Raw genomic sequence first — 13,646 nt, forward strand, 5'->3', positions numbered from 1 at the left:
CACTTGTTGAACAAATGTCTGAACCTATGCAATGTGATAGAGTTTTGTCCAGAGAGCAGCGTCAGGAGTTCAGAAGGCGTAATAAGTTGTGATTTTTCTGTGGAGATGCCTCGCATATTATTTCTGTCTGTCCTAAACGAGAGAAACGCTTTGCACACACGTTTTCTGTTGGTGGTGTTCAACCTAAGTTTCTTCTGGCTATTACTCTGATCTGCTCCCTGTCCACATTTTCCGCCAAGGCTTTTGTGGATTCGGGAGCAGCTCTAAACCTAATGGACTTGGATTTTGCTAAACGTTGTGGATTTCCGATGACACCTCTGCAGACGCCTATTCCTTTGAGGGGGATTGATGCTACTCCTTTGGCAAAAAATAAACCTCAGTTTTGGACCCAGGTGGTAATGCGGGTCGCCCCAGACCATCAAGAAAATTGCAGATTTTTGGTGTTGCATAATCTGCATGATACCATTGTTCTGGGGTTTCCCTGGTTGCAAATTCATAATCCAGTTTTGGATTGGAAATCTGTGTCTGTGGTGAGTTGGGGTTGTCGGTGTGACTTTAGTGAGGCTCCGGTGTTTTCCACCTCTCCTCAGTCGCATGATGTTCCTGATTATTTGGCGGACTTTTATGATGTATTTAGTGAGAATGAGTCTGTGTCTCTGCCTCCTCATAGAAGTTATGACTGTGCAATTGAACTGAGCCCGGGGTGTAAATTCCCCAAGGGTCGGCTCTTCAATTTATCTGTACCCAAGCACGAGGCTATGCGATCCTATATTAAGGAGGCGTTGGAGAAGGGTCATATTAGACCATCCTCGTCACCCTTAGGTGCCGTTTTTTTTTTTGATTCACCTCCACCCAGGTTTTGCGGCAACCTGATGTCTCACTTCCGTTCCAGGTAGAGGTGGATGCTTCTGAGATTGATGCTAGAGCTGTTTTGTCCCAAAAGGATCCTGTAACATCTAAAATGAATCCCTGTACTTTCTTTTCCCGAAAGTTCTCTCCATCTGAACGTAACTATGATGTGGGGAATCGGGAACTGTTGGCCATGAAATGGGCATTTGAGGACTGGAGACATTGGTTGGAGGGAGCTAAGCATCAAGTCGTGGTCCTCACTGACCACAAGAATTTGATTTACCTAGAGTCGGCTAAGCGCTTGAACCCTAGACAGGCTAGGTGGGCCTTGTTTTTTACACGTTTTGATTTTGTGGTTTCTTTTCTTCCTGGAACTAAGAATGTCAAGGCAGACGCCCTCTCTAGGAGCTTCTTTGCTGATTCTCCTGTGGTGACGAAACCTGTTACCATCTTAGGCGAAGGGGTAGTTCTTTCTGCCATCTCGCCCGATTTGAGACGTGCTCTGGAAGAGTTCCAGGAGGACAAACCTGAGCGTTGTCCCAGTGGGAAGTTGTATGTTCCTGACCAGTGGAAGAGGAGAGTGATGTCTGAAGTTCATTGCTCTGCTTTGTCTGGTCATCCAGGTATTTTTGGTACTAGAGATTTGGTGAGTCGGTCTTTTTGGTGGCCCTCCTTGTCTCGTGATGTCAGGAATTTTGTGCAGTCCTGTGGGACTTGCTCCCGGTCTAAATCGCGTTCTCGCTCTAGTGGGTTGTTGATGCCTTTGCCTGTCCCCAAGAGGCCATGGACCCATATTTTAATGGATTTTATCTCTGATATGCCTGTCTCTCAGAGAATGACTGTTATTTGGGTGATTTGTGATAGATTCTCTAAGATGGTCCATCTTGTAACACTCCCTAAGTTGCCGTCTTCCTCTGAGTTGGCACCCCTGTTTTTGCAACAGGTGGTTCGCTTGCACGGGATTCCTGAGAACATTGTATCTGACAGAGGAGTTCAGTTTGTTTCTAGATTTTGGAGAACTTTCTGTTCCAAGCTGGGAATTCAGTTGTCCTTCTCCTCTGCTTTTCACCCTCAGACCAATGGGCAGACAGAGAGAACAAACCAGACCTTGGAGTCATATTTGAGATGTTTTATTTCCGCTGATAAGGATGATTGGGTTTCATTTTTGCCCTTGGCCGAATTTGCTTTAAATAATAGAGCTAGTTCAGCCACTTTGATGTCACCTTTTTTTTGTAACTTTGGGTTTCATCCTCGATTTTCTTCAGGGCAGGTGGAGCCCTCTGCCTGCCCAGGTGTTGACACTGTGGTGGAGAGAATGCACCAGATCTGGGACCAAGTGGTGGATAAGTTATCTCTCTCCCAGGAAAAGGCCCAGCGGTTTTCCAACCGACATAGGACCATTGGTCCCCAGTTTAAGGTTGGTGATATGGTGTGGTTATCATCAAAAAATATTGCTATGAAGGTGGCTTCTCCTATGTTTAAGCCTAGATTTATTGGACCTTACAAGATTTTGGAGATTATTAATCCGGTCTCTTTTCGTTTGGCTCTTCCTGTCACATTTAAAATCCATAATGTGTTCCATAAGTCTTTGTTGAAGAGGTTTGTTGAACCTATTGTTCCTGGGGTGGCACCTCTAGACCCTGTATTGGTTGAAGGTAACATGGAATATGAGGTAGAGAAAGTACTGGATTCCCGTCTGGCTAGACGGAGACTCCAGTATTTGGTTAAGTGGAAGGGTTATGGTCAGGAGGATAATTCCTGGGTCTCTGCCTCTGATATTCATGCCAAAAGATTGGTGCGTGCCTTTCATCGGGCTCACCCTGATCGCCCTGGTGGCGTGGTTGAGGGTTCGGTGACCCCTCCTCAAGGGGGAGGTACTGTTGTGAGTTCATTTTCCCCTTTACCACTGAGGCCCGATGAACTCCCTCTTCTAGTAAAGATAGATAGTGAGCCTGATTATCAGGCATCTGGGTCTAATGATGATGATTGGCTGAGTGGAGTTTCTGACTGGATATAAGGCTGTCCACGCCCTTCTGCTCTGCGGGTGATTTCTCTGTGGGATCCTTGGATACCAGTCTGAATTCCTGCTCTCCAAAAGCTAAGTTTTCTGCTCTGCCGTTTGCTTTATTACGTTGTCTTTGTTTTGCTGGATTTCTGTCATTCCCTGCTGGGGTGAGCTGAATTCCTTTAGCTCTGTCTTCAGAAAATACCTTAGTGCTGATATAGTTTTTGAAGCCTAGCTGCTTCAGGGCCTTTTTCCATATCAGCCTGTTGGCTTATGTCTTTTTAGGGTTTTTTGCAGATTGCAGACAGCAGCTGTCCTATCCTGTCCTATTTTTAGTTAGCTTGGGCCCCATTGTTTGCTCAGCCTATCTTTCTATCTGTGTGTGTGTTTTTTCATCTTGCTTCACCGTCATTATTTGTTGGGGGCCGCCTTTTACTTTGGGGTCTGCTCTGGGGCAGTTTAGATTTCCTTTTCTGTCTTTAGGCTATTTAGTTTCTCCGGCTGTGATCGAAGGGTCTAGGGCACCGTAGGAACCCTCCACGGCTACTGCTAGTTGTGTTGTTAGGTTCAGGGGTCTGCAATCTGATAGTTGCCAACTTCTCCGGTTTTCTGGACTTAGCTGCTATTTTTGTGTCTGCCTCCTACGGTGACTCATTCATAATAGTGTGTCTACTGTCGCCCAAAGACATCATTTTTAAAACTGCCTGCTGCCGCTTACCACTAGCTGTTCGATAGTGGGACACCTCGTGTGCAGCACTGCCAGATGTGGATGGAGTGCTCGTGCAACTGCCCTTTGTGGACGAGCTTTCACTTATGGAAGAGGAGGGTCGAACGCCTACAGCCAACTGTTTCCTATACCGTGGGCTAGGCAGCACTGTTCCACCGCCGCTGTCCCCTGTGGAGCCTGCATCGACCACATTAACCGAGTGCGCAGTGATGTACACGTAACGGCCCTGGCCATGCCTACTGGACCAAGCATCTGTTGTGAGGTGCCCCTTTCCACTCACTGATTGTTTTTGTGCATGGATAATGCGGTCTTTCACATGCCGGCAGAGAGCTGGGATGGCTTTGCGAGAAAAGAAGTGCTGACTGGGTAGGTCATAGTGTGGGACAGCATAGGCCATGAGCTCTCAGAAAGCTTCGCTTTCAACCAAATGGAAGGGCATCATCTCTAATGAGATCAGTTTGGCAATTCAGGCGTTCAAAGCCAGTGTATGCGGATGAGAGAATGAGTACTTTCTTGTCCTACTGAGAGTGTCTGGTAGGGTGAGCTGGACTTGAGAGCTGCATATGGGGGAACTAGCTTTGGACTGGATGGACTGAGAAGGGGTTGGTTATGGTGAGGGTGTTGATGGCCTCGTGAAAATATTGTGATTCCCTGACTGCTTAGGCCTAGCAATGACACCTCAACATTTCTTGATGGTGGTGTGCTTAGCAGTGGCCTTAAAGTGGGGGAAGCAATGGATTGTTGCCGGCTACCTTCAGTCAGAGCAGTTGCACATGTGCTACCTGAGTTTTTGTAGTCCATCCACGCTTGCAAGTGCAAGTTGGTTAAATGTCTAAGCATGCAACTGGTATTCAAATTTCTTAGATTTTTCCCTCTGTTAAAGGTCCTTCAGCACTTCTTAGAGATAACCTTTGTATCAATGTGGGGAGGTTGACCTGGCGGATGGATCTGCTTATTGGTAGACAGAGGGATAGCTCAGCGTAGGAATGGAAGCGCTGAGATGAAGAGGAAATGAGTGCTGTGCTGTAGAGTGACCATTAGAGGGCAGTGGGGAGCGGAGAAGAAAGTAGTTATGTAACTGCCATGGGTCAAGGTCATTGTCATTGATCAGAGGTCTCTGTCAGGTGATGATGGGCGGAGCTACCAGGGCAGGTAGTATAAAGGCTGAGGGAAGGGTCCAGTAGTTCCAGTCAGCCAGGGGAGCTCACTAGATAGGAGGGTCTGCTGTGAAATGAAAGGCAGCGGAGGGCCCTCAGAGAGTGTCTGACAGACGGTCACGGGGGGTGACCCAAAAGGACAGTGGCGGCAGACAGAGACGGTCTGAGAGCAACAGACAACGGTGTACTTTGAATGGCGAACCGCTGAGGTGAAAGTGCCTAGGGCAGCCACATTGGGAGGAGTCGCAAAGGATGCCACGACGGTGAAACAGAGAAAGTGAAGGTACCCGAGTCTGTGTAAAAAGGAGTTGTGAAATTACTGTTGCGAAGCTGGAAGTCGCCAAAAGGCAGTGAATAAACACGGACCTGTTAAATTAAATTTCTGTCTCAGTCTCCAGTCTGTCGCATCAAGAAGTGGGTCACCCCCCATTCCTGTAGGATCACCTTCCCCCACCTATCCTACATCATCAGTTGGATTTTGTTCAAAAAAAGTGCCACACTACACTCTTCCTACTATGGTACAAATTTTCAGGGCTTGCACGCTGTGGTAGTTTGACCATCTGGCCAAGCTGTCCTGCAACTCTTTTAGTTTTTTTTACCAAGTTTATGGCAGCTACGGGCCTGCCGGCTAACCGCTGCTGCGATGACGATGCCTGCTGCGGATCCTTCTCCTGTTCTGACGTTTTTTCACCGGCTCCCTCTTCCCCCAATGGATGCCAATCTGGGTCAACAACTGGGTCATCCATGACCTCCTCTTCAATGTCATCTGCACCTTCCTCTGTACCTTCCTCTGTGTCACCGTGTACGGTGGTATAGTATGACTACGCGGGAAGGGGCACCTGAGTTTCATCAGGGTCTGATTCGGGCTCAGTAGACTGCAAGGGCAGTGCATCAGTGCACTCCATGTCAGATTCATCTTTGACTGGGGAATTCAGGATTTGACTTGATAACCCAGGCATGGTATGTGAAAAGAGCTCCATGGAGTAATCTGAAGTGTGTGCTGCAGCATCCTTCACTTTTGGTGTGGGTGAAAGACACAGGGAAAGGTGTTGTTCTGGACCAGATGCCTGCACTGACGACTCTGTGCTTGAAGTTGTTGTAACTTCAGAAGAGGAGGCAATAGAGCTGGAGGTTGTTTCGGCAATGTAAGCCAAAACCTGTTCCCGATGCTCCAGCTTTAAAAGCGGTTTACCTACTCCCAGAAAAAGGAAAGTTAAAGGCCTTCTTGTGCCAGACAATGATGCAGGCTCAACATCTCCTGCCTTAGCTGCTATTGTGCTTTTCCCAGAAACAGCCGATGCACCACCACCACCACCATCAGTACCAGCTGCGCCCCCCACCCACGTCCACGGCCTCTTCCACCATACTTCCTCATGTTTGGGAAAATGTACCAAAAATACCAGCAGAGAAATGGTACTGTATGAGTAGCGTACAGCTGTGTAAGGTGTATGTAAAAAATGAAATCTCCGTATATATTTTGCGAGTCACACACGCTCACCCAGTATGTATTTCACCGTAATCAAACAAGCAGGTACACGGTACTGTATCAGAAGTGTACTGCTGTATACGATGTTGGTGAAAATGTCAATCTCCGTATATGTATTTATGGAGTGTCACACACACACGCTGACTCTGTGGAGATGTGACCGTAATAAGAAAACCAGATATCCGATACTGTTTGATAATCGGACAGCAGTCAATAGGGTGTATGGAGAAATGGAAATATCCGTATATGTATTTATGAAGTGTCACACACGCTGACTCTGTGGAGATGTGCACTGACCGTAGTAAGAACACCAGATATCCGATACTGTTTGAGAATCGGACACCTCTATATGGTGCATGTACGGAAAAATGTTAATCTCCGTGTATTTTTTTACGGAGTCACACACATATAAGATGTATTTGTCCGTGATACCAGCCGGTACACGGTAGTGTACGAGGAGCGTACAACTCTATACGGTGTGTGAAAAATTTATGTTCAGTATCTACTGTGCTGAAAAAAAGGAATAAAAGGATTTTTGCTTTTAAAAAAAGCAGTCTGTACAGCAGTGTGCAAACAGCAATGCAGCTATCAGGTAGCCTTATAAGGCAGCCTAATAACCACCAGAGCTGCTGCACACAAATATATCCTCCCCTGTCACTGCACACTATACTGTTGTGTTTTACAGTGACAATCGCTATCAGCTGAAGGAATTTTTTTTGCTTTTTGGCCTGCCTAAACACTTTCCCTATTGAGAACGATCAGAAGCACCTCTCCCTATGCTAAGATCTGCAGAAGTAAGATGGCAGTCAGTGGTCACGGCCTTTTATAAGCACTGTGATGCCACACAAAGCCAGCCAATCACTTGAATGCCCTTCTGTAACATGGTGGGGTGTTATGATTGAGTGACCGTAGGAGGCAGACACAAAAATAGAAGCTACGTCCAGAAAACCAGAGGAGCTGGCAACTATCCGATTGCAGACCCCTGAACCTATCAACACAACTAGCAGTAGCCGTGGGGGTACCTACGGTGCCCTAGACCCCTCGAACACAGCCGGAGGACTACATAGCCTAAAGACAGAAAGGGAAATCTAAACTGCCCCAGAGCAGACCCCAAAGTAAAAGGTAGCCCCCAACATATAATGACGGTGAAGCAAGATGAAAAAACACTGACACAGATAGAAAGATAGGCTGAGCAAACGTTGGGGCCCAATCTAATCTAAACAGAAAAGGAAAGGAAAGCTGCTGTCTGCAATCGGCAAAAAACCGTATCAAAAACATAGGCCAGCAAGCTGAAATGGAAAAAGACCCTGAAGCAACTAAGCTTTAAAATTAAATCAGCACTCTGGTATTTTCAGGAGACAGAGCTAAGGAGTTCAGCTCACCCCAGCAGGGAATGGCTGAAATCCAGGAAAAACAAAGCAAGGCACAAATGCAAAAAGCCAGGAGGAAAACTTAGCTTTAGCAGAGGAGGAATTCAGACTGGACTCCAAGGATACCACAGAGAAATCACCCGCAGGGAGAATGGGCATATGCAGCCTTATATCCAGTCTGTGACTCCACTCAGCCAGTCATCATCATTAATCTCAGGTGTCTGATAATCAGACTCACTACCTCTCCTTACTAGAAGAGGGAGTTCCTCGGGCCTCAGTGATGAAGGGAAAATGAACTCACAACAGTACCTCCCCCTTGAGGAGGGGTCACCGAACCCTCAACCATGCCACCAGGGCGATCAGGGTGTGCCTGATGAAAGGCACGCACCAGTCTTTTAGCATGAACATCAGAGGCAGAGACCCAGGAATTATCCTCCTGACCATACCCCTTCCACTTAACCAAATACTGGAGTCTCCGTCTAGCCAGACGAGAATCCAGTACTTTCTCTACCTCATATTCAATGCTACCTTCAACCAATACAGGGTCTGGAGGTGCCACTCCCGGAACAACAGGTTCAACAAATCTCTTCAACAAGGACTTATGAAACACATTATGGATTTTAAATGTGACAGGAAGAGCCAAACGAAAAGAGACCGGATTAATAATCTCCAAAATCTTGTAAGGTCCAATAAATCTAGGCTTAAACATAGTAGAAGCCACCTTCATAGCAATATTTTTTGATGATAACCACACCAAATCACCAACCTTAAACTGGGGACCAATGGTCCTATGTCGGTTGGAAAACCGCTGGACCTTTTCCTGGGAGAGAGATAACTTATCCACCACTTGGTCCCAGATCTGGTGCATTCTCTCCACCACAGTGTCAACCCCTGGGCAGGCAGACGGCTCCACCTGCCCTGAAGAAAATCGAGGATGAAACCCAAAGTTACAAAAAAAAAGGTGACATCAAAGTGGCAGAACTAGCTCTGTTATTTAAAGCAAATTCGGCCAAGGGTAAAAATGAAACCCAATCATCCTGATCAGCGGAAATAAAACATCTCAAATATGACTCCAAGGTCAGGTTTGTTCTCTCTGTCTGCCCATTGGTCTGAGGGTGAAAGGCAGAGGAGAAGGACAACTGAATTCCCAGCTTGGAACAGAAAGTTCTCCAAAATCTAGACACAAACTGAACTCCTCTTTCAGACACAATGTTCTCAGGAATCCCGTGCAAGCGAACCACATGTTGCAAAAACAGGGGCACCATCTCAGAGGAAGACGGCAACTTAGGGAGTGGTACAAGATGAACCATCTTAGAGAACCTATCACAAATCACCCAAATAACAGTCATCCTTTGAGAGACAGGCATATCGGAGATGAAATCCATTGAAATATGGGTCCATGGCCTCTTGGGGACAGGCAAAGGCATCAACAACCCACTAGAGCGGGAGCATGATTTAGACCGGGAGCACGTCCCACAGGACTGCACAAAATTCCTGACATCACGAGACAAGGAGGGCCACCAAAAAGACCGACTCACAAGATCTCTAGTACCAAAAATACATGGATGACCAGCCAAAGCAGAGCAATGAACTTCAGACATCACTCTCTTCTTCCACTGGTCAGGAACATAAAACTTTCCACTGGGACAACGCTCAGGCTTGTCTCTCTGGAATTCTTCCAGAGCACGTCTCAAATCGGGCGAGATGGCAGAAAGAACTACCCCTTCGCCTAAGATGGTAACAGGTTTCGTCACCACAGGAGAATCAGCAAAGAAACTCCTAGAGAGTGCGTCTGCCTTGACATTCTTAGTTCCAGGAAGAAAAGAAACCACAAAATCAAAACGTGTAAAAAACAAGGCCCACCTAGCCTGTCTAGGGTTCAAGCGCTTAGCCGACTCTAGATAAATCAAATTCTTGTGGTTGGTGAGGACCACGACTTGATGCTTAGCTCCCTCCAACCAATGTCTCCACTCCTCAAATGCCCATTTCATGGCCAACAGTTCCCGATTCCCCACGTCGTAGTTACGTTTAGATGGAGAGAACTTTCGGGAAAAGAAAGCGCAGGGATTCATTTTAGATGTTACAGGATCCTTTTGGGACAAAACAGCTCCTGCACCAATCTCAGAAGCATCCACCTCTACCTGGAACGGAAGTGAGACATCAGGTTGTCGCAAAACCGGGGCGGAGGTGAATCTTCGCTTCAACTCCTGAAAGGAAGAAACAGCCTCCGGAGACCAATTTAACACATCAGCACCCTTCTTAGTCAAATCAGTCAATGGCTTGGCAATACTAGAAAATTTTGCTATAAATTTCCGATAAAAATTAGCAAAACCCAAAAACTTCTGGAGGGCCTTCAAAGAAGTGGGCTGAACCCAATCATAAATGGCCTGTACCTTGACTGGATCCATTTCAATAGTTGACGGAGACAAAATAAATCCCAAAAATGAAATCCTCTGTACCCCAAAAAGGCATTTAGATCCCTTGACATACAGGGAATTCTCCCTCAAGATCCGAAACACAGTCCGAATATGTTCCACATGAGAATCCCAATCCTTGGAGAAGATCAAAATATCATCCAGATAGATAATCAAAAATTTATCCACAAAATCTCGGAAAATATCGTTCATGAAGCACTGGAAGACAGAAGGGGCATTAGTGAGCCCAAAAGGCATCACCAGGTACTCAAAATGTCCCTCCGGAGTATTAAACGCTGTCTTCCATTCATCCCCATGCTTAATGCGAATAAGATTATACGCCCTCCTGAGGTCAAGCTTGGTAAACCAGCAAGCACCTTTAACTCTAGAGAATAGATCCAAAATCAGGGGTAACGGATACTGATATTTAACAGTAATCTTGTTGAGGGCACGATAATCAATACAAGGTCTTAATGATCCGTCCTTTTTGGCTACAAAAAAAACCCAGCACCTAAGGGTGAAGAGGATGGTCTAATATGACCCTTCTCCAATGCCTCCTTAATATAGGATCGCATAGCCTCGTGCTCGGGTACAGATAAGTTGAAAAGCCGACCCTTGGGGAATTTACACCCCGGGTTCAGCTCAATAGCACAGTCATAACTCCTATGAGGAGGCAAAGACGCAGACTCATTCTCACTAAATACATCATAAAAGTCAGCCAAATAGTCAGGAACATCATGTGACTGGGGAGAGGTGGAGAAAACAGGAGCATCACTAAGGGCACACCGACAACCCCAACTCACCACAGACAAAGATTTCCAATCCAGAACTGGATTATGGATTTGTAACAAGGGAAACCCCAGAACAATGGTATCATGCAGATTATGCAACACCAAAAATCTGCAATTTTCTTGATGGTCTGGGGCGACCCGCATCACCACCTGGGTCCAAAACTGAGGTTTATCTTTAGCCAAAGGAGTAGCATCAATCCCCCTCAAAGGGATAGGCGTCCGCAGAGGTGTCATAGGAAATCCACAACGTTTAGCAAAATCCAAGTCCATTAGGTTTAGAGCTGCTCCCGAATCCACAAATGCCTTGGCGGAAAATGTGGACAGGGAGCAGATCAGAGTAATAGCCAGAAGAAACTTAGGTTGAACACCACCAACAGAAAACGTGTGTGCAAAGCGTTTCTCTCGTTTAGGACAGACAGAAATAATATGCGAGGCATCTCCACAGAAAAAGCACAATTTATTACGCCTTCTGAACTCCTGACGCTGCTCTCTGGAGAAAACTCTATCACATTGCATAGGTTCAGTCATTTGTTCATTAGGTGGCAATACCTCTCGTGCAGTTTTGCGTTCGCGCAAACGCCAATCAACCTGAATGGCTAATGACATAGAATCATCAAGACCAGAGGGAGCAGGAAATCCCACCATATTATCTTTTACGGCTTCTGACAAACCCTTCCGAAAGAGAGCAGCCAAGGCATTATCATTCCAAGTAGTAAGTACTGCCCACTTTCGGAATTTTTGACAGTACAATTCTGCAGAATCTCGACCCTGATTCAATGCCAGCAGGGTCTTTTCAGCCTGATCAATGGCATTAGGTTCGTCATACAACAAGCCCAAGGCTTGAAAAAATGCGTTCACATTAGTCAGAATAGGATCATCTGGTTTCAAAGAAAACGCCCAATCCTGGGGATCGCCAAGCAGCAAAGAGATGACAATTTTAACCTGCTGCGCGGAGCTCCCTGACGAGTTAGGCTTCAAGGCAAAAAATAATTTACAATTATTTTTGAAATTCAAAAATTTAGACCGATCACCACAAAATACATCAGGTGTAGGAATCTTTGGTTCAGTAGCATGTGAATGAGCAAGGTAGGCGGAAATTCCCCGCACTTTCGCGGCGAGCTGCTCCACACGATCAGACAATTGCTTTATCTCCATTGAGAGAAAAAAAAATTCCCCCTACGGCCTCAGAGATATAGAGGAAAAAATATACACACCTTTTTTTTTTTTTTTTTGCAATTCTTTCCTGCTATTGAGTACCCTAGGATCTGCGGTCAGGCGGGTGATTCTGTTATGATTGAGTGACCGTAGGAGGCAGACACAAAAATAGAAGCTACGTCCAGAAAACCAGAGGAGCTGGCAACTATCCGATTGCAGACCCCTGAACCTATCAACACAACTAGCAGTAGCCGTGGGGGGTACCTACGGTGCCCTAGACCCCTTGAACACAGCCGGAGGACTACATAGCCTAAAGACAGAAAGGGAAACCTAAACTGCCCCAGAGCAGACCCCAAAGTAAAAGGCAGCCCCCAACATATAATGACGGTGAAGCAAGATGAAAAAACACTGACACAGATAGAAAGATAGGCTGAGCAAACGTTGGGGCCCAATCTAATCTAAACAGAAAAGGAAAGGAAAGCTGCTGTCTGCAATCGGCAAAAAACCCTATCAAAAACATAGGCCAGCAAGCTGAAATGGAAAAAGACCCTGAAGCAACTAAGCTTCAAAACTAAATCAGCACTCTGGTATTTTCAGGAGACAGAGCTAAGGAGTTCAGCTCACCCCAGAAGGGAATGGCTGAAATCCAGAAAAAACAAAGCAAGGCACAAATGCAAAAAGCCAGGAGGAAAACTTAGCTTTAGCAGAGCAGGAATTCAGACTGGACTCCAAGGATACCACAGAGAAATCACCCGCAGGGAGAATGGGCGTATGCAGCCTTATATCCAGTCTGTGACTCCACTTAGCCAGTCATCAAAGAAAGGGCTCTGGAAGGATTGTGGGAAACGCGACTTTGGCGCTCAAGTCGGTGACCTCATGGCAGACCTCACACTATGGTGCTGAATACCGGCTCATACTCTTGTGTCACTCTGTAAACCCCATTTTTCTGGTATGAAGGTGTAGAATCAGTCCCCACCTGCAGTTGCTGGCACCACTCCTCCGGCTGCTTCACAGAGCCATTGTCCTCCACCTGATCGGATGAGACCAAGGGCTCTGCTGCCTGCAAAGAGTTGTTATTGACAGTGAGCAGCTTGGCAACTGTGGCGTACCAAGGTATCGTGTTCTCCTCTTCCCCACAATTCAAAAGGCGTACAGGTACTCTCCCCTTTCGTACATCAACCACCCTTCTGGCTGTCAGGACAGTGGGCCTGCTCTCGGAGTATACTGGTTTTATCAATGCCTGGTAATCTCTCCCTCTAAGGCCTATAGCTACCCGACACCAAGCCAACATTTCACATTTGGGGGGTATCGTAATGGGGAAGGGGTCACTCACTCTGACACTGCCAATTTCTCCGCCAGAGAGTTCTACCTGTTGTCTTTGCATCAGGGCTCTGAACTCCTTCTGCAGGACTCGTTGCTCACTGGAACCAGCAGTCTCAGCCACCTGTTGCAACAAGACAATAACCTCGGACTGACAGTTTTCAATTACATTTGTACCAAGAGTCATCATGGGATTACATTCACGTCGATCAATATCAACAACTATCAAACCTTTAGACTTTAGCTCTACCCGCCCCACTTTGACAGTAATTTCTTTACATCCTATCTGCGGTAAAGACTGACCATTACTAGCAACTACTGTCAGTTCATCAGTTGGGCCACGGGTAAGTTCTGAATCAGCCCAATACCTCT

This window comes from Dendrobates tinctorius, unplaced genomic scaffold, assembly GCF_039654945.1.
Source record: "Dendrobates tinctorius isolate UK_male_01 unplaced genomic scaffold, ASM3965494v1 ptg000049l, whole genome shotgun sequence".
Taxonomy (NCBI): Eukaryota; Metazoa; Chordata; class Amphibia; order Anura; family Dendrobatidae; genus Dendrobates; species Dendrobates tinctorius.